General features: G+C 52.1%; 1 protein-coding gene and 1 long non-coding RNA gene across 2 annotated transcripts in view; one reads left to right on the top strand and one right to left on the bottom strand.

Moving 5' to 3' along the window:
* The window catches only part of SMPD3 (sphingomyelin phosphodiesterase 3), an 84662-nt gene that overhangs the window by 16523 nt on the left and 48229 nt on the right, over positions 1–19910 (bottom strand). The window contains exon 2 of the mRNA XM_081512835.1: positions 10199–10269. The gene's annotated coding sequence lies outside the window, so the exon portion shown is untranslated. The remainder of the gene's footprint in view (positions 1–10198; positions 10270–19910) is intronic.
* The window catches only part of LOC145514628 (uncharacterized), a 60848-nt gene continuing 41448 nt past the window's right edge, over positions 511–19910 (top strand). The window contains exons 1-9 of the long non-coding RNA XR_014060273.1: positions 511–1344; positions 1900–2539; positions 4659–4763; positions 4835–5056; positions 10186–10335; positions 12960–13156; positions 15529–15638; positions 17116–17180; positions 18109–18324. This is a non-coding gene — a long non-coding RNA (uncharacterized LOC145514628). The remainder of the gene's footprint in view (positions 1345–1899; positions 2540–4658; positions 4764–4834; positions 5057–10185; positions 10336–12959; positions 13157–15528; positions 15639–17115; positions 17181–18108; positions 18325–19910) is intronic.

The following is a 19910-nucleotide window of genomic DNA, read 5'->3' as shown; positions in this document are numbered from 1 at the left end:
ATTTCCAGAAGCCTCCCCCCACCTCCCCTTCCCACAGTGTCCTGGACGGAGGAAACCTCAAGTGCTGCCCCCTGCCCTGCAGCCACTCGCAGTCCCTGCCTCCAGGCACGGGAGCTACTCACACAGTTGACACAGAAGGAATTGCCACCAATGGAGCCAGTTCCTAAAGCTTTGTGGTTAATTATTTTGTCTCAGTGAAATGAAAAGGAGGGTAAGCAAACAACAACACATTAATTAGTCTGATCTACACTTTCCCCACGAAAGAGAAGAGCGAAGTTAAACACTGGAGGCTGGCAGCTTCTCAGCCCGAGAGTCCTCGGCAGGCTGGAGGGCAGGATGCGGGGCACGGGTGCCCAGCCTCTGTCCCCGGCCCGACCCGGCCAGAGTTCTTTCTCCCAGGGAGACTACCCGTCCCTCCTCCCTGCCCAGGTCTCTGCTTCTGTGTCCTGGGGTTGGCACCTCTGCCAAGCAAAGTCCACTGTGGCCATTTCTGATGGAGCTGATGGGTCCCTTTATTAAAGGCCCTGTGTGCTGAGCTGTGGCCAGCCAAGCCCACGAGCAGGGTTGCTTTTTTGAGGTTTCTGTTTTAAAGCCAACAGTCACTCCCAGGCTTATCCCTATCATGAATCCTGGTGTGTGGCTTCCAGGGTAGCTTGGGATGACCTCTGCCCTAAACCAGTGTTTCCAGAACTCACCTGGCATTCCAGATACCCTCAAGTCCTCATAGTCACTTCTGAGCTCTGGGCTCAGGAAGAGGTCTACACAGCTCCCAAGGGAAGGCTCTCAGGACTCAAAAGACTCTGTTCTAGAAGCAGAGACCCCCTGACTCGCTTCCTCACCCCTGGCTGCATTGCTCAATGTTCAGCGCGGGCTCAAGGGTCAGGCTGACCTGATTGAAATCCTGGCACTGGAATCAGGCTCTGTCTCATCGTGGGAGTAACAATACCTGCCTCCCAGGACCATCCTGAGGATTAGAGGGGTCAGGTGGCTTACAGGGCTGACCCTGCTTCCTTCCTACCTTCCCCTGCTCTTTGCAGGACCTCCCTGACCACGCTTTCCCTGAGGCTGGCCCGTGTGCCCTGTTTTCTCTCCCTGACCTATAAACTCAGTGGAGTTTGCAGACAAGACAAGCTGGTTCTGTGCACTGTCCTGTGGGAAGCCTGAACTCACCCACTGAACTTGTAGGCCCCGCACTGACCTGCAGTGCCTTCGGATCCTCAGAGGTGGCCTTCACTAACTTGTTCCTCCCACTGTGGCGAGGACTGGACTGGGTCTGATTGCGACAAGGAGACTGGGCTGTGGAGCCAAGATGGACAAAGGAGCAGAGAGCTCCACAGTTTGCAGGTGAGAGAGGAAGAGGTGACTGGGCAGGACCTGGGAGGTCACAGGCCCAGCCACTCCCAGGCAGGCAACGCTTGGGCCATTGACTACCAGCAGCTGCTCCTGTGGGTGACTGATGATCTGCGGTGACCTGTCACCATGGAGACCCCTGGTTGCTAACCTGTGGCCTGTGGCCACAACAGCATGAGAAACGGGGCCTCAGACTGCTCAGAGGCCTGAGCTCCATCAAAGTCGCTGTGCTCAGGGCTCCGGGGCTGGCTGATCTGCCATCCCCTTGGGGAGGGCATCCTCAGGAATAGGGCCTTGCCAGGTCTGGTCCTGTTAGGGTGAAGATGCGGGGGATACGGGGGTAGAGAGACAAGTCCCCAACAGCCCTTGTGGGCGAGCTGCAGTGGACAACTCTGTACTGCATGCCTAATGGCACTGGCACTGAGATGCCATCCCACTTCCATCTCCCTGGGAAGTGGACCTGGCATGTGTGCTGGTCCCCACGGTGAGCTGCACAGAGGCCCACAGGGTCCTGGGAGTACTGACTTTGAATTTACATTTCTCCTGCAGTGAGAAAGTGAGTAAGCCAGGTCAGTCCTGCTGGTGAAGGCAAGCCCTGCCCCCTCTGAGGAAGCCCACGCCATGTTCCGGAATCTCTAAGCCTTGCTCTGGGAACTTCTGGGGATTCAGTGAGGGTCAGGTGTTGCCCATGTAGGGCTAGGCTGGACCCAGGCCCTCCCTCACTTCCATCTGATCCTCATGCCTGCTGAGCGCTCTTCCTGGCAGCAGAGCTGAGAGTACTGGAGCAGTGGGATCTCCTCGTATCCTCAATGTGTCCACAGGCTCATGTCTAGCAGGAGCTGGGCCAAGCCCCAGGTTTCCTCAAGGAAGGTGGAGAAGACTGCTCCAATACAATTATCAGAATGTGCTCGCCTAGCTGGCAGCGCTGAGATTGGGGCGGCCCATTTCTGCCTGGATGCCTGCTGGGAGGGGTTGGCATGGCAACATGAGCTCTGAGCTGCTGAAACTTGGAGTCAGCTTGTGGCTGAGAGGACACAAAGAACTACGGAAGAGGATGCCTTTCCGAGTGAAGCAGGTCAGACAAATACGGGCTAATCCCTGCAAGCCAAGTACCAGAAGCAGACCTGGGGCCTGGGGTCCGGTGTCCACACATGTGCTTAGCAACGCCTTCTGCCGACACCGGTGCCAGGTAGATGCCTGTTCACCCATCCAGAGCCAAAGTCCCTGCCTGCCCTTCCTGTAGCTCTCCCCAGCCTCCCTACCCCTCCTACACTCTTCCTCCCTTGAAAACCCCCATCTGCCCATCTCATCAGCCACGTGCCAGTTTGCACATTGGCCCCCACCAGCCTGGGAGCTCCCAGTGGAGTCTCAAGCACCAGCACAGGCCCAGATCCTAGCCGGCTCCAGCTCTCTGGCTGTGGCAGACCCACTTTTGTCTGCCCCGCAGCCATCTGGGTGGGGGGCAGTGAGCCCTACCAGGCCACTCAGCACCATAACCTCTTGACCCCCAACTGCATGGTCACATGACCCTAGCTCTTTCTGGACCCCTCAGGCAAGAGGCTTGCATTTTCTCTGAGATGGAAGCACTAAGAGCCTGAAGTTTCCAGAGCCTTCCTGGAGAGTGAATCCAATTTGGAGGAGAATAGACCTTAGAGCTGGAGAATGAGGCTGAGTCCTGGTGACACCTTTGAGCTTCAGTTTCCCTGTGCCTGAGGCCAACACAGCCCCCAGAGTTTCTAATTAATGGGTTGGCAAAATACCCTTTTCCTCTCTCTAGACAGTTTGAGTTGGGTTTCTGCCACTAAAAGGATCCGGTCTAATATCAATCTTCTATTTGATCTTTCTAAAACTTAATTCTCATCAGTTCCCTTCCTGTGCAAACTTCCTGTGGTGCCCCCTGGCTTGCCTACTGGGTAAAGGGGGAGTCTCTCTCCTGAGTCCCTGAAGGCCTGGCAAGACCTAGCACCTGTGGTTTGTGCCCCATGAGCACGCCTCAAGAGACAGCTGTGCACAAACTCTGATGTCAGCTGTGCCAGATTCAAGTCCTGCTGCTAATACTGGATAGAGTGCTTGCCTGACTCTCTGAGCTGCAGTTTCCTCATCCATTAAGCACTCATAGTAACATCTCAGGGTAGTGGAGATGACGGGCAGCACTTTGCACAGTGCCTCACACATCTCTAGTACAGTCAGCCCTCCGTTTCTGTGGTTCCTCAGTTCTCCATATCCATGGATGTGGAACCTGCAGTCACAGAGAGCTGACCTTAAGGGACTTGAGCATCTGTGGACTTTGGTATCTGTGGGAGGTCCTGGAACCAATCCCCTGTGGATACTGAGGGATGACTGTAATATTTTATTACTGTGGTGGTGGTGGTCTCAGTCATGTCTGACTCTTTGCATCCCCATGGACTGTAGCCTGCCAGGTTCCTCTGTTCATGGGATTTCCCAGGCAAGAATACTGGAGTGGGTTACCATTTCCTTCTCTAGGGGATCTTCCTGACCCAGGAATCGAACCTGGGTCTCTTGCATTACAGGCAGATTCTTTACTGATTGAGCCACAGGGAAGCCCATTTTATTACTACTACTACTGTTAATTTCCTTGTTGCAAAGGTCCTGAAGATACAGCTGGAACCTTCAAAGTTTCCTCCCTGTGGGGTTGGTTGCTTGACAGAAAGTATGCCCTGCTCTCCCATGTGGGGGTCAGGGATGATGCAGGGAGTGCCGGGGCTTCCATCTCCAGGCAGGACTGTCTGTTGTGGGCTGCTTGCACAAGCCCAAGTCACAGGCCTCTGCAGAAGCCAGATGTAGGTAGAGGGGTGATAAAATTTTCAAAAAGAAACTTTCCAGGGGAGCTATTAATGCATCATGTGGTTCCTGAGAATAGGAACAGGCTGCACGCAGCTCTGTGGCACTCCTTCAATCAGTCAGTCTCGGCATTTCCATGTCAGAGCTCAGAAAGCCCAGATAAAGCCAATTCCTGCATGACTGGAAAGCAAATCTTAAGCAGGTTGGAGGTAGATGCACCGGGGTGTCCCATACCACCTAGTGTTTAAAATTGTGGTACATCTGGGTTTGGGACCTTGTGCAGCAAGGTCATAGGCCAGTTGCCCTGGGAGTGTGGGCTGCATCGTGGGACAGGGTTGAGTTTGACGATCTGGCCACCCAGCCCTCTATGGCCTGCCATTCCAGAATCATCTATTGGTAACTGAAAAGGGGGCCATTAAGGAGAAGGCTGGATGATGGCTGATATCTAAATCCACACCTGAGCCATCCTGAGCAGCATCTTCTCTTCCCATTTACCTTTGTCTTAGGCTCAAGCATCTGTCTGCAGCCAGATCTGTCTGCCTAGAGTCTGCTGAGGGCTGGAGCCCACATGTGCCCACCAGTCCTGTGCCCTCATGGTGGCTGAGCCCAGGGTAGGGGGATTTTTGGGGGGTGAGGGCTTCCTGCACGATGAATATCAGGTCTGAGATTGCCCCATTCACAGGGTCTGCTCTACTTGGCTTTGACTGGACAGGACTGGAGCAGGCAGTTGTGACTACTGGGAGAGACCACGTGCGAACAGCTGAGCGACTGGATGGGCCTGGGCCTCTTTCTTCAAGAGCTCTGAGCCTGCTGGGTGCTGAGGTCTGCGCCTGAGCCTCACCTGGCAAGTGGCCGGAAGCTTGGGATCCTGGAACTCCCCAGCAGGTCACGTCACCTGCCTCAGGTAAGTCCTGGGGTATCTCCTGCGTGACTGACTGAGTACCAGCCCCCAACCAGCTCCCTGCTGCCCAGCACCACCTCCACCTCAGGAGAGGCCCTCCTCAGGGACCAACACGAGGAAGAACCTCGCTTCTTTTAGGTTCTGCTGTTGAGGCTTCCGTCCCAGCAAAGTCCCTGCTTCCCTGACATGAGAGCTGATGTTAATGGCTCCTGAGCCGAACAAGACTGGGAACACACTTCACTTAAGAACAAGTGACAACATACTTTCTGTGGGAGTAGAGCTTTAAATACAAGTCCACACAAATGGCAGGATTTATGCAGGCTCAGTGTTCAGCTGCATTTCAAGTACAGCGTTTCCTCCTGGAATGGATTGTCTGGCTGAGCGGCATGCAGGCATTTCAAGGCACCAGAGAACATAGATGAAGACAATACACCTCCTTGACCTGGCAGGGACTTGCTAAAATTCTTCTGAAGGGAATCACTTCACACTCAACCTCAGGTTTTCTATGCAAAGAACATTTAACAAACTGAGTCATAGAGAGGAGAATTCATGCAAAGATAAAAAGCAAATCAGTGCGGATGAGTAAATAAAATCAGGCATCAGTGTCTCACCAGCCTTCCAGTATAGCCCTGGGTAGCTGGGCCCGAGGGCTGAGTTTCTGGGCTGAGCCTGGATCTCACTCACAGCTGAGGGCTGAGGCCCTTGTCCTGGGCCCCTTCAGAGATCTTGGGACCCTGGTCACTGCCCTCCTCAGGTCCTCCCTCTGCTCAGGGTACCGTAGGAGGCCTTGGCTCTGAGAGAACCAACCAGAAGACCTCCTGAAGGAGGATGGCCCAGCTTGTGCTGAACCATGGACTACTTGCTTTAGGGAGGCCTCTGACCTGCCTGCGGGGCTGTCCTGGGCCTGCTCCAGAAGATATAACTGGGAGGGGATTCGGGGCTGCTGTCTGCTACCCCAGGGAGTGGGACTTAGAGCTTCATTTGCATAAGACTGTGAATTAGTATTTGTCCACAGCAGAGACCCACAGGGAAGCTGTCTTGGGGGTCTATAGCCCCCCCTCCAATTCCCCTCTAATTGCTGCCACCAAACCTGCTTCCAAGGGTCTTGTGAGCCTCTGGGTTCCAATGGACCCCTGCCTCTCTGGTAGTGGTGCCCTGTCTACACCTGCTGCTGAATCATACACTTTGGAAAAGGGAGAAAAGAACTCTTGGCTGGAGACCACATGTCCCCAGATGGTTGGTGTAGACGTGCTAATGTAGACAGTGACTGACTTAAAAAGATAAGCACTCTGCCTTTGTGAAGATCCAGGTAGGCTTTTCTTCCCTTAGCCTGCATCCTGTCTGCAAGCCTAGGACAGGACTCTTGCCTTACTTCTTCTGGGCCTACTTTCTGGGCGTTAGGCAAGACTGCATCTCCTGGTCCCCTTGCAGTTGGGTGGGATCAAGTGACTAGCTCTGCCCCACAAGCTGTGAGTGAAGGTGATGGGTGTCTCAGAGGGGCCAGAGTACTGCACAGCAGGTGCACCAGCGTGGTCCCAGGGGCCACACTGGGCCTGCAGTCCCCTGGGAAGAGGGAGCTTGGAGATGAAGCCAGCAGCTTGGAGGGGTCAGAGCCCAGGGACCAGGCGTGGTCAGATGCTGTCAGGTCTTGCTGGCTGATGGTGCCTGCCAGGGCTGGAGGGGCAAAGGAAGGGGCAGGGCAGCGACTGTCAAGGTAGGAGGCTGGGGGTGCTCGGGCTTCAATCCTTGTGAGTCAGAGGCAGTACCCTGACTGCTTGGGGTATTTCACTCTGCCCCAGAGTTCCTGGGGGCACAGGCTTGCTTTCTAGGTATGTATATTTGAGTGTGGGGGTGTCCTTCTAGATGGAGACAGGAAAGTGGTGGGTGGTGGGTGGAGCAAGCAGTGAGCAAGGGAGGGAGGTGAGGTGGAGAGAACTGCAAGTAGGCACGAGGGAGACAGGGCCACTCACGAGTCCTGCCTGCCAGCCTGTGCCCTTGGTGGCCACAGTGACCCAGGTTATAGGCCAGGAGGAGACCAGGGGAGGGGCAGCAGTGGAAACGGCCTGAGAGGGGGCTCCAGTGCATTCACTTAACAGTTTACCCTTGTTGGGTTTGTTTAACTTAAGTGCTTAGAATGTCCGGTTAGCATCCCATTCTGGTTCTCAGAATAGTGAGAGCACACGGTGCGTGCTCGTGCTCTGGGAGGACTGAGTGACCTTCTGGCTGTGACTCGCTGGTAGGCTGGGAGTCTGGGCAGCCCCCAACTTGAAGCTACCTGCACCCTCCCTCCACTGCTAGACAAAAGGTGGACAGGGTGATTTACTGGCCTTTCTGGTAGAGATTTGGAAAGAAACTTTCTGGAACAGAGGTCAGCACCACTGAGAAAACAGTCTATGCAGTTTCAATTAGATTTGCTCTAAGATACAGGCCCAACTGGACACCTCAGCTTCTTCTCCTCATCTGTCCCTCAGCCCTTCCCCCTGGTCCTGGACCTCTATGCTTCTCGTTCCCTCCCTGCCCTTGGGACTGCTCTTTCTCCAAGCCCTTTGTTGTTCCCTCCTCCCTGGCCCACCCCCTGGAAGTGCTGGACCTTCCCCTGCCTCTTCTTCTCTTGGTTGATCTTCTGTGGGTCACCTATTCCCAGGTGTCTCTCCTGATCTCTGATCCCATGAATTTAAGTGGTTGACCAGCTCTCCATCTTCCCTTAAAAGTTTATCATTTGTCTTCCTCCATTTCTCCAATACCAGCTCTGTCTCCTGAGTAGTCCTAGGTCCCTGGACCTCTTCCATACCCACCCCCTCCTCTCACTAGCCCATGGTTCTGCTTCTCTAATCCCTGGCATCCATTCCCATTGGCCACACTCAGTTCAGGCCTCACCTTGTCCCACCTATACCCTGTGACAGCCACCACCTGGTCTTGGAGCTGGCCTCCCTCCTTGGTCCTTGTGGCAGCTGGTGGCATCTTTCTAAACTACACATCGGACCACATTGCTTGCCCGCTAAACTCTTAGTGGTCCTTGCTGACTCCAGGGAGATGTACCTGGCAGGAAAGAGCAGGCGAGGCCCAGTAGCCTGATTGCTCAGTGACCCTGCCTACTTCTTAAGTCCCAGGGCATCCCCACCACCACCCAACCTTCGCAATTTCCCCCCAAGCCCTTCCCGTGCTCCATGCCTCTGCTGAGGCAGTTTACTTGCAGCTATTATCTGTGCAAAGGGACAAGGCCTCAGCAGAAGTGCTTAGGATTTGGAAGTCATGATGATGGTCTTATAACCAACCCCTGCCAGTCCCCTCCTCTGTGGCCCCAGGGGTAACTAGAGACCTTTGACCCGGCTGAAATGAGCTGTTTCTCTCCTGACAGCTGGCAGTTTCTGTGTATTTATTACCCATGTGCTGGCTGCACACCAGAAGGATGACCAGGCTCCCACATGCTCAGATCTACCACACTAGACACAACCAAGAGAGGCGAGGCTTGAGCAACATTGGCAAATCCCATCCCTCACAAAGGGAGGGAGGGCTTATTGTGTGTGGCCCAGTGAGGTGTTTGCAGGGCCAGGGACCCTGCCCACATGGTGACACCACCCACTTGGGAGCTCATCCACCCATTTCAACCTCCAGTCCTGGAGAATTTGAGCTCCTTTTTCCCCTTGCAGGCACTCAGTATTTTATCCCATCACTTGTATGTTGGGCACAGAGTAGGCAGATACTTAGAACCCCTGATGACTGACTGAGAGGCGACAGCCCTGCCCCCTGCAGGCTTGGGTGGCTTCAGTAATCCAGCTCATCCAGGGCGGCCCATTAGGACCTCAAATTCATCCTCTCCCTCCCTCCCTCCCTCCCTCCCTCCCTCCCTCCCTCCCATGCTCTCTCCCTGTGTGTGTGTGTGGGGGGGCTACGAGCCCGTCGATGGCAGAGACGTGAGGGAGACTAGAAATGAGCCTCAGAAAAGCAGAACTAACAGATCCACCTCATGGGACATCTGAGCAGATGCTGCACAGAACACGCCTTCCAGAATGAGCTCTTGACACTGAATGGTGTATCTACACAGTACAACTACCCCAACCAGATACCACTGGCTCCATGAGAAAACTGAAACTCAAAAAAGTAAACAACAGTCCCTGAGAGGTGTAGCCTGGTCACCAAATCTCAATTTTCCTTTCCTTTCTGCATTTCCACCAAGATTAAATACAAATGATATGCAAACACATGCAAAATATGCAAGTGAGCGCTGTCCAGCACCAAGCCCCCCTACCTCTGGGACAAGTTCACCACACTATCCCCCTTGTCCTGCCTGTTCTTACCCCTCCCTTTTCCAGTTCCTGAAGGTTACATTTGTCACCTACCCCCACTGAGCCCTTAGTGAAGACCCCAATAATCTTCCATGTGAACTGCCAGCCTCATCCAGCTCCCTTTTTGTTTTTCCATCTAGTCATCATCACCTTGAGCCCCCATATCTCCCTTCCCCCAGGTTGGTGACCTCCCCAGAAACCAGGAAAGCATCTAATTTGCATATTTGGGAGGGAGCAGGTTCTTAAAATGATCTTGCTGTCTTGGCTACTGGACTGGGGTTCCGAACTTTCCAGGGGTCTCTGTGTTTCTGGTTTCCACTTTTATTCTAATGGTTTGAATTATTTCTCTGAGATGGATTCAAGACTATAATTACAAGGTAAAGTTCAAAACTTCTGATACACATTGCCACACTGCTTTTCTAGAAGGTCATTTGAGAGTGCCTGTTTCACAGTATCCTTGCCAGCTCCAGGTTTTAGCATTAAAAAAAAAATTATAGTTCAGTGGGAAATGATATCTGATTATATTTTCCAGAATATTTAAATTCCTTCATTTTTGCAAAATACTGCCTCATTCTTTTTCCTCCTTATTGAAGGAGTTTGCATTTTCAGTCTCCATAGATTTGCGTGTGTCAGACATACCCCTTCTGCAGGCACTGAACCACGAGGGTGGGTTCAGAATGGGAGCAAACTGTTTGCCCCAGACTGCTTACTAAGCTGTGCTTTCAAACTTTTTATCCAAGAAGCAGAACCTTTTCTCAATCTCAGCACCTCTTTATATAAAATGTGTATAAGTAATCTATGAAGGGAGGCCTGAAGGGTCCTCTCCCATCCCCCTCTCCCTTCTAGAGGCCCCTCATACCTGAGGAGGCGCCGCTGGGAGCTTCTCGTCTTTCTGGCAGAAGAGGGAGCACTTACTTCGGAGTCAAGGACCTGAAAAGAAATGAGCTGTTCACAGAAGTGCCCGGAACTCAACAGTCACCGAGCAGCCCAGTACAGGTGAGCCAGGTACAAAGACCGAGGGGCCGCACCTGTGCAGGAGGCACCGCCACACCCTCCACGTCGCCAAGGAGAGGGTGTGGGCCCCGCGATCCCCACGAAGTTCAGCCAGAAGGGGTGGGGGCGGAGGTTTGTGGGACAGACAGGCTGGGGATATGCGGGTTGACAGGTGGGGAGGACTCTGTGGGTGGGAGGCATGAGGCTTCCATGTGAACAGCTGGACCCAGACCAGGCCAGAGATGTGCACGGTGAGGGGCGGTGAGAGGCGAATTCAGAGCGCCAGCAGCGGGGCCTGGGTTTGATCTGATAACTGAAGCTAGAACAATCAGACCTCTTCCCAGGAGCTTTGTGTAATCTCAGCCTCACGAGATACCTGAGGGCGGGGGGAGGGGGGTGGAGAGCTGAACCCAGACCCGGAAAAAGAGGGACCGTGGCTGCTGGGACAGGGATGAGTGGAAGGAGGAAGCCGTTTGGCAGCAGATAAGGAGTAGAGGAGACAGACCGGCAGAGGGAAGGCTCGGCGGGGACACCGTGAACCCAGTGGGGTCTTCGGAGGGTGGGGCGTTTGGGAGGGCACTCGTGTGCGCGGAGACCTTTGGGCACGAAGCCACCAGCTCCCCACATTCCCTGCTGACCCAGTCGGAGTATCGGGCGGGCCTAGACACTCACTCCCCAGGAGGGTCTCGGCCCGGGCTCGCTCTCTGGCCCCGCCCCCATTCTAGCCCCGCCCCCCGTTCTAGCCCCGCCCTGGCCTCAGGTGCCGGACCCGCCCGGATTTTTGGTCCCGTCCCCTGGGCCTCGGATACTGCCTGGCCTGACTCTCTGGTCCCGCCTCCTGAAACCTGGCCCTAGGCAAGAGCTCTCTGGCTGCGCCCCCTGGCCTCAGGCAAAGTCCTAGCTCTTTAGTCCCTCCTTCCATCCCCAAGTCCCGCCCCCGACTTTCCAGCTGAATCCCTGGCTTTTTGGCTCCGCCCAGCCCGCACCCTGCGCGGAGCTCCTTGGTCTTCCACTCGCTCAAGCCAGTCCTGCTGCCAGTGGCGCAGAGCCCTCTTAACCACCCTCTCATCGCAGGCGAGGCAGACGTCACTTACTCCCCAGGGTCCCTGTGGATCAGCCTCTGACCTTTAGTTACAACTTATTTTGCAAATCACCCAAATTGTTTCAGAGGAACCTGAAATTTGTGTCCCAAGCCCTCTGCCCTCAAGCCTGAGTGGAGCTGGAAGGTGTGTGTCTTCTCACTTGGGAAATAGTTGGTGCCCTCCTGATTAGGGTTCCACTGAAAAGCTCCAGTGAGACAAGAATTCTAGCCGGCTGAAAGGTCTTGGACAAGTCATTTAACTTCTGAGCCTCAGATGCCCCCTCCCCTGTAACACTGGGGGTCACTACAGGGTCTTGGATGGTCATGGCCAGGACCAAGTGAGCACAGGGACTGATGTTACCAGATCAGAGTGGGAAGAAGGAAGCCGGAGGAACCCTAGGTCCTCACTGTGCAGGAGGGGGCCCTTGTTTTCATGGGGACACCCTGGCTTATTTCCTAGCTTATTTTCCTGAGTTTCCTGATGAGCTTATTTCCTTGCCAGTCTTCCCTCTCCACCTGTGGTGTGGGGAGTCCACCCTGCCGAGAGATTAGAGGATGGCCTACTGTCTTGGCCTCCAGGGGATGCCTTGTCCCCTGTGCCCTGGATGCCGGCCTCCTCACCCTCAGTAAGCTGATAACCCACCCTCACCTCTATCTTTCACCCTCTCGTCAGACTGACCTGCCCCTAGACCACAGGCTGGCACGCACGCATCTGGAAGTGGACATAAAAGAGGCATCCCTCTCCAAAGCCATCCCAACCTGTGCGGCTTTCAGCTCCCACTGCCTTCTCCACGAGCAGTGAGGAGCTCCCACCTTATCTCTCAACGAGAGATTTGTTAAGGAGAGTCTTTGTCCTTAGATGTTCCCCATACTATCCCCCATAGGCTGCATAGCGTCTCTCCCTTACCAGACTCTTCTGAAAAATCCCCTGTGTGGTTTTTTTTTTTCAAAATAAAATTAAATGACAGGAACTAACTATTTAGGGAGGGTTTCCTGAGGGGAAGTGGAATCTCTGCAACCTTGAGATTACAGGACCTTTTGTTTTCTCAAAAGAAAAACATGTCAGAGCACTGGTATTCTGAGCCAGACCTTGCTTTGAAATATGCTCCCCTTTGTCCTTTAACAAACTACAGCCTTTCTCCCTCTTTGAAAATAAGATCACTTCAAGTCAGGGATTAGAAATGGGAAAAATTCAATCAGAACCTCCCTCTGCCAGTTATACATCTCAGTACACTCCTAGGCGAGCAGAATCAGCTCCCACTACAACCCAGCTCAGCAGCATCATTCAGAACGCACCGGTAGGAAATGGTGAAACAGAAGGGCCTTTCATCCTGAGTGAGCGAGGCCTGCAGCACTGCTCTCCTAGCTCCGGAAGCTGGCGGTGTCTGGGGCCAGTGGAGTCAGGCCCTGTTGCTTAAATAGGCAGTGGGAGGGTCTGGGGTGGGAGCAGGCATGGAAAGTGGGCCATTTACCCAGCACAGCCATGCAGTGTCCACCTAGCCAGCAGTGGTCCTAAGCACACGCCTGCCTGCTTGTCCACTGTGAGCCTCAAGCCCACAGGCCCCTAGACCACAGACTAGCACCTGGGATGACCTCTGATGGACGTGCTGCTCAAAGTGAGACCACGTGCCTAGATGCACGGAGCTTGGTCCGGGTTCCTGGATACCTCTACCTGTGCTGAGACACAGCCTGCCTGGACAGCAGAACCAACTGTGGAGTTGGATAGACCTGCTCCCAAGACCAGTAAGTAGTGGGCATCAAGCAGGGCATCTCACCAAGTCTCCATTTCTACTTTCTTGAAATGAGGATAATAACACTGACTTCATAGGTTCAGAAATAATGTTTGCAAAGGTTCTAGCACCTAGGAGGTTGATTTATTTATCCACATGATGATGCTGGAGTCAGGTTACTTTCAACAAGGTTCAAGCCCAGAGAGGTTTGGTAACTTACACAAAGTCACACAGCCCTTTAGCTGAGTGTCAGAGTCAGAATTCGTGCAGACCTGAGACTAAGTTGGGTTGGCAGAAACCCCTTGAGGTGAGGGAGCTACCCCTTGAGGGAGTAGGGAGCAACTGCTGGCCTTGGGGAAATGTCTTGACTGAACTCTGGTGAAGGAGTTATCCCTAGAAACCCAACACAGAGATAAGGGAAGAGGCATGGCTGGAGAGGCAAGCTGAGATGGCCAGTCTGTGCATTTGGTTGGGACCTTAGGGGGGATGCAGAAGTATCCTAGAGTAACTACTAGGTGTGGTTGGTGAGAGGAGTTTGTTTCTTTCCACTTGTACAGAGCAAATCTTGTTTCAGAGCATAACTAATATATGGGTAGAATTGCACATTTTCCCCTTAGGTTCAGCTTCAGCTCTCAAGATGTTAGTCCTTTTGTCATTTTAATTTCAAAAGAACCTCTCTGTCTTCATTTCAGCTTGCCAGATAATTTATCATTCAAAAATATAACTGGCAAATGTTTCTTTCCTTGAGAGTCAAACTTGAAAGGCACAGTGTGTGTACTTTAGTTCTAGGCTGAACTGTTTTTTCATTTCTGGAAACTTTTCCTGTATTATTTCTTTCCAGATGTTTCCCTCATCATATACCCCACCCCATTCATCACTCTCCTATTTTTTGGGCTTCAACCCCATTTCCCACTTTCCAAATCGGTTATTTATGCCTCTCTTGGTTTTCTGTGTCTCCATTTCTGGCTGGATGTTTTCTTTTATCCTCAATATCACTGTTTCCTTTGTTCTGTTGTTTCAGTTATGCAAACTGCTACATCCAGATGTTTTCAGTTCTTTTATAGTCATGGAATTACAGCCATTTGTTGTTGTTGTCATTCTGATCTGTTCCCGTTAATAGTATTTTGGTCATGTATTTCATTCAAAGTAGTTACTACTAAGTTCGCCTTACTTGCTCCAGAGGCTTTGAGATTCCATCATCTAAAAAACAAGTTTCTTGAGGGCCCACTGTGTGGAGACAGGGCTGCTCAGCACCTAGCTGGTGGTAACTGCTTCCCTTTCAAGTTTGACTCAAAACTGTGCAGTTAGAGCTGCTTTGAGGGAGATTCTGATTAAGATTTGTTCCATCTTGTTTTTAAGAAGATGTTCTATGTGCAATGTACTAAGACTTTTTTTTTTTTTAAGGAGTGAGAAAATTAGGGCTAAGGGAAAATAAAGGTGGAAAAAAACATGAAGTAGAGGTGGGAGGATAGAGTGAATGAGGGGAAGGTCTTGATTCTGACCTCAGGTGGGCACAGAGGGGATTCATTTTATGACTAAAACCTGTCCTTTTGATGTTTGTTGGTGTTGACCCTTCAAATTCTTACTTGAACTGCTGCAGCACAGAACAGCCCCCTGGTGCAGCTCAGTCTGCAAGCCCCCAGGGTGAGAAATGCTTTTTTGTTTTGTTCCCAATGGGAATGGAGTTGAAAAGAAACAGAGGTGAGATACATTCCTGACATGTGAGCGGCTGCATGTAAACACTGGAAGTTACCTCCTGATTGTCTTCCAAAAGTCAGTATTGATTGAGCAGCTAATTAGCTGTTTATTTCCTGTGCTCTAAATTGGATTGTTTCCCTGTTTTGGGGTGGCAAGTGTCTTCTGGGTGGGGGGGCTCTCTGTTCCCATAGCGCTCCAGGGTGGCCTCATTTCACACCTCTCTGGAAACAGCCTTTCGAGTGACAGATTGATTGCTGTATGGGTGGTTACCAAAAAAGATCTTGTTGTATTAGCTGTTTGTCTTGCAAAGTGAAATCGGGTTTTTTGTGTTTTTTTAACTTTATCAAAATGTCGTTGTCCTGGGATTTGAAAACTTGCCCTCTGGTTTCAAGGGAAGATTGGCAGATCCCACAGGTAAAGAGCTGTCATGTCAGGGTCTCACTCGAGCCCTTGAGTAATGAGCTTGGCCGTGGCCGCCAGCCTGGGCTCTCTCATGGTGAGGGGAGGACACCCAGGGCCAGCTGGGCACCAAAAGATGTTGCCAAACCTCATCCTGGTGCCTGAAATGCTGCCCCCCCCTTTTTATTTTAATACATCAAGGGAACATAAAAATCAAGAGATTCATGCACATGAATGCTCATGTGTAGGTAATTTTGCTTTTCTGTCCACTTACTTTTTTTTTAACAGTAAAAACATGAAAAGACCCTGATGCTGGTGAAATATTGAGGGCAGGAGAAGGGGACGACAGAGGATGAGATGGTTGGATGGCATCACTGACTCAATGGACATGAGTTTGGGTAAACTCTGGGAGTTGGTGATGGACAGGGCGGCCTGGCGTGCTGCAGTTCATGGGGTCACAAAGAGTTGGACACAACTGAGCGACTGAACTGAACTGAAAAACAAGGAAATATATTAAACAACTTAAAAAGTATTTGGTTTCCTATTGATGGCACTTAAAGAAGAGCGAAAGAAAGGAAATTGAAAGCAGTGGAGGGAAGGCAGGGGGCCAGAGTCTTCCCCCAAGGACCCCCCCACCCTCCCTGCTCCCAGCCCCCCAGGCCCGGCCCCTGCAGTCTTGTGGGCAGAGACTTGTTCCTTGGCCTCTTCCTCTCCCTCACCCTGTCCTGTCCGGAGGCAGTCCCTCCCAGCTCTGCGGTCCATTTTCAGTCCCTGCTTCCCCCTTCTCTGGCTGTCATCTCCACTCAGGCCTCCTCATTTCTTGCCAGCATGGTGACACAGCCCCCCAGCCTACGTGTGGCCCCTTCATGCTCCCAAGTCCAAGCCCGTGATCCACACTGCAAGCAGTCTGAGTTCCCCCTGCCCTTGGCCAGCACCTCTACACCCAGAAAATCCACCTCCCTTGCTTGATTTGGGGGCCCTGCCCTCCGCAGCCTCGCTTCTGCCATGATTCATTCTGATGGCCTCAACCTGTGGCTTTCCTCTTTCCTGGAACATGCTATGCTCTTTCACGCCTCTGTGCCTTTGCACATGCTGTCCCCTGTATCTGGAACACCCTCCCCAGCTGGTCCACTTGGCACCCAGCCTCTAAGGTTCAACACTGCAGCTCTCAAGCCCCTCCCTTCAGTCACACCCCCACTAGGCTTTGTGCTGGCAGCCCAGAGCCTCCAAAGCACCAAGCACTGAGCCCAGTCCCTGAGAGGCACCCAGGGAACCTTGGTTGAAATAATAAAATGGTTTCTAGCCAGATTCAGTTCCGGAAGATCCAGAAGGTTCAGTTCCCTCTGTACATTCCAGGTGGCACAGCAGGAGCTGTGAGAAAACTCCCCACTGTTTGAACTAGTGCATTGATTAGGCTGCCTTAAAGGTGAAAGGACCCATGTGAACTCCCGTGTGTGGTGGCAGTGCCTAGTGCCTGCAGCTGGCTGAGATCATACCATCACTATCACCCACGTTTAGAGGGCCCCCACCGTGTGCCGGAAACTGTGTTGAGGATATTGCATGCAGAACCACTTGTTTAATTCTCTGAACAGCCTGGGAAGCTTGAGTGTTATTGTTCCCATACTCAGAGAGGGAAACAGAGGCTTGGGGAGGGTAAGTGACTTGTCCGAGTCACACAGCTAGAGAGTGGCAGAGCCCAGACTCTGTGGGGAGGACTTATTGATGGCCCCCTCCTGGCTCAGATTTTGACCCCCCCACCCAGGACTCCCTAATGCCACAAAGGCATGTGCAGTCTGGGGACAAACACCCCAGGGGTCTGGGAAGCCTTGTAGCCTCCACCCTCCCCTCTCTGATGCCCTCCTCCTCTGTCCCCAGGGAACTTAGCACCAGAGTGTGGATGGGGCTGTTGCCTTGGACAGACAGCTGGTGAGGCTCGGAAGGTAAGAACCAGCAGGAGCCAGATAGAGCTCTGGTCGTGGGGGCGGGGAGGGGTTGAGGGGACATGCTGGCCAAGCTCACTTTGTCTTATCTGCTCCTTCAGCCTGGACCCCCACCATCTGTTCTCACCCAGAAACCAAAATGATCTTTCTGCATGCAAACCTGAGCACCTTCCAAGCTTTTATCACACTTTCATTGCCCCCAGAATAAAATCCCTGCCCTGAGCCCAGTGTCCTCTCCCAGTTCATTCTCTGCTAGTCTCCTCCTCTGCTTGTGGAGGAGGACTTTCCTCTGTGGTCCCTGTCTCTCTCAGGGCAGGCCTCTCCTCACGCTGTCCCCTCGTGCTGGAAGTCCCCCCACCTTGTTTGGCTGGTAGCTCCTCAGCTGAAAAATCTCCTCCTCAGGGAAGCCCTCCTGATTTCCCCCAGTGTTCAGTATTAGGGCCTCCTGCAGGGAGCACTTAGTGTTCCCAGCCCTGCCTCCCAGGTGAGCTCTGAAGGGGCTGTGACCTAGCTACCTGCATACTGACAAGGCCAAGGGGACTGACACGTGAGGGCAGCAATGTACCCTAGGTGTGACCCTCCAGAGGGAGATGCCAAATCTGGTTGCAGGATGTTGGAGTCTTATGGTGGGAGGGGGATTGTCGAAGAGGCAGGCAGTGCCTGGAACGTGCAGGGCTGCAGCCACCTGGACCCCAAGCTGAAGCCACAGCTGTGGACACCATTCTCGAGGAAGGCAGGGGGAGGGAAGAAAGAGGTCAAAGACAGACCTGGAGACTTATCCCATTTTTGGCTTGGTGAGGAAAGAGGAGTCAAAAAGAACACTTGGGAAAAGGTGGAAGAATGCAGGGGAAAAAAAAAGAGGTAGCTAAGATATAGCACTGTTTTTATTTAGTTCTCAGATAGTCTTAATTTTTTTTGTTTCCTTTAGAATAGCTGAAACAGGAGGCCCCTACATGGCAGTCCCTGGGATGAGAAAACCGTGTGTCAAAGCTGTTGCCGAGTCCCTCTCTATTTTTGCCTTCCTCACACTACCTCTTTGAGCCTGGAGGAGGCATCCTGGCCTGAGGTGGCCCGAGCTGGCGTCTCTGAGGCAGATTCAGCCAGCCCTCAGCTCGTTCTCCAGAAACCACCACCAAAAAGCCAGGTATTCACTCTTCTTGACCAGAAATAAATGCATTAGACAAATGTCCACAGGCAGTCTTGAGGAATGTGAACACGGAATCACCCCATAAATTTACTTTTGTTTCCTTTCCTTGGTTCCAAGTTGGGGTTTTTTTGTTCGTACTAGTTACATTAAAATTGGACAGTAATTAATGTCCTTAAAATAGAATGCCCGTATTCCCAAGTTTAGAAAGAAAAACCACCTAGAAGAGAAAAATGCGGACGCATGTGAAATGCCATTCCATCAACCACAGCGGCTTTCATCAGCCTGGACTGGGAGCCCTGCCCAGTGGGGTTTGCGGTATAGCAGCCCATGTCTGTGGTCTCTTTTTACCCTGTCCTCCCCCCCCCCCACGCCCCCAGGCTCCAGATCAAGGAAGCCTTTGACATATATGGCCTGGAGCCCTCAGGGTGCGCCAACCTCTAATTACATTTCTTTTTTTAAATATTGATAAACAGTTTCTCTGTTGATTCAATTTTTTTTTTTTTTTTATAAATTTATTTATTTTAGTTGGGGGCTAATTACTTTACAATATTGTAATAGTTTTTGCCATACATTGACATGAATCAGCCATGGGTTTACATGTGTTCCCCTTCCTGGACCCCCCACCCACCTTCCTCCCCATCCCATCCTTCTGGATCATCCCATTGCCCCGGCCCTGAGCCCTTGTCACATGCATTGAACATGGAACGATGTTCTGTTTCACATATGATAATATACATGTTTCAATGCTATTCTCCCAGAACGTCCCACCCTCACCTTCTCCCTCAGAGTCCATAAAATTGTTCCATGCATCTGTGTCTCTTATTCTGTCTCGCATATAGGGTTATCGTTACCATCTTTCAAATTCCTTATATATGCATTAGTATACTGTATTGTTGTTTTTCTTTCTGGCTTACTTCACTCTGTATAATGGGCTCCAGTTTCATCCATCTCAGTAGAACCGATTCAAATGTATTTTTTTAATGGCTGAGTAATATTCCATTGTGTATATGTACCACAGCTTCCTTATCCATTCGTCTGCTATCCAAAAGTCTACAAGCAATAAATGCTGGAGAGGGTGTGGAGAAAAGGGAACCCTCTTACACTGTTGGTGGGAATGCAAACTAGTACAGCCACTATGGAGAACAGTGTGGAGATTCCTTAAAAAACTGGGAATAGAACTGCCATATGACCCAGCAATCCCACTGCTGGGCATATACACCGAGGAAACCAGAATTGAAAGAGACGCGTGTACCCCAATGTTCATCTCAGCACTGTTTACAATAGCCAGGACATGGAAGCAACCTAGATGTCCATCAGCAGACGAACGATTCAAATGTTTTTAAACACCAAGCCTATAGCTTCTGGCTCAGAACAGAGAGAAGAGATCCTCTAGGCCTCCTCGGGCCTTGAAGCTTCTCCCCAGCTGCCTGGGCTCTCGGCCTCTCATTCGACCACTGAAGGAAGAAAACTGTCCCTCTGGCTTCCCTGGTGGCTCAGATGGTAAAGAATCTGCCTCCAGCGTGGGAGACCTGGGTTTGATCCCTGGGTCAGGAAGATCCCCTGGAGAAGAGAATGGCTACCAT

The sequence above is a fragment of the Giraffa tippelskirchi genome, chromosome 7 (genome assembly GCF_054371585.1).
Source record: "Giraffa tippelskirchi isolate mGirTip1 chromosome 7, T2T-mGirTip1v1.2.pri, whole genome shotgun sequence".
Classification (NCBI taxonomy): Eukaryota; Metazoa; Chordata; class Mammalia; order Artiodactyla; family Giraffidae; genus Giraffa; species Giraffa tippelskirchi.
The sequence above is the reverse complement of the archived record's forward strand: the minus strand, read 5'-3'. Positions and strand labels throughout refer to the sequence as shown.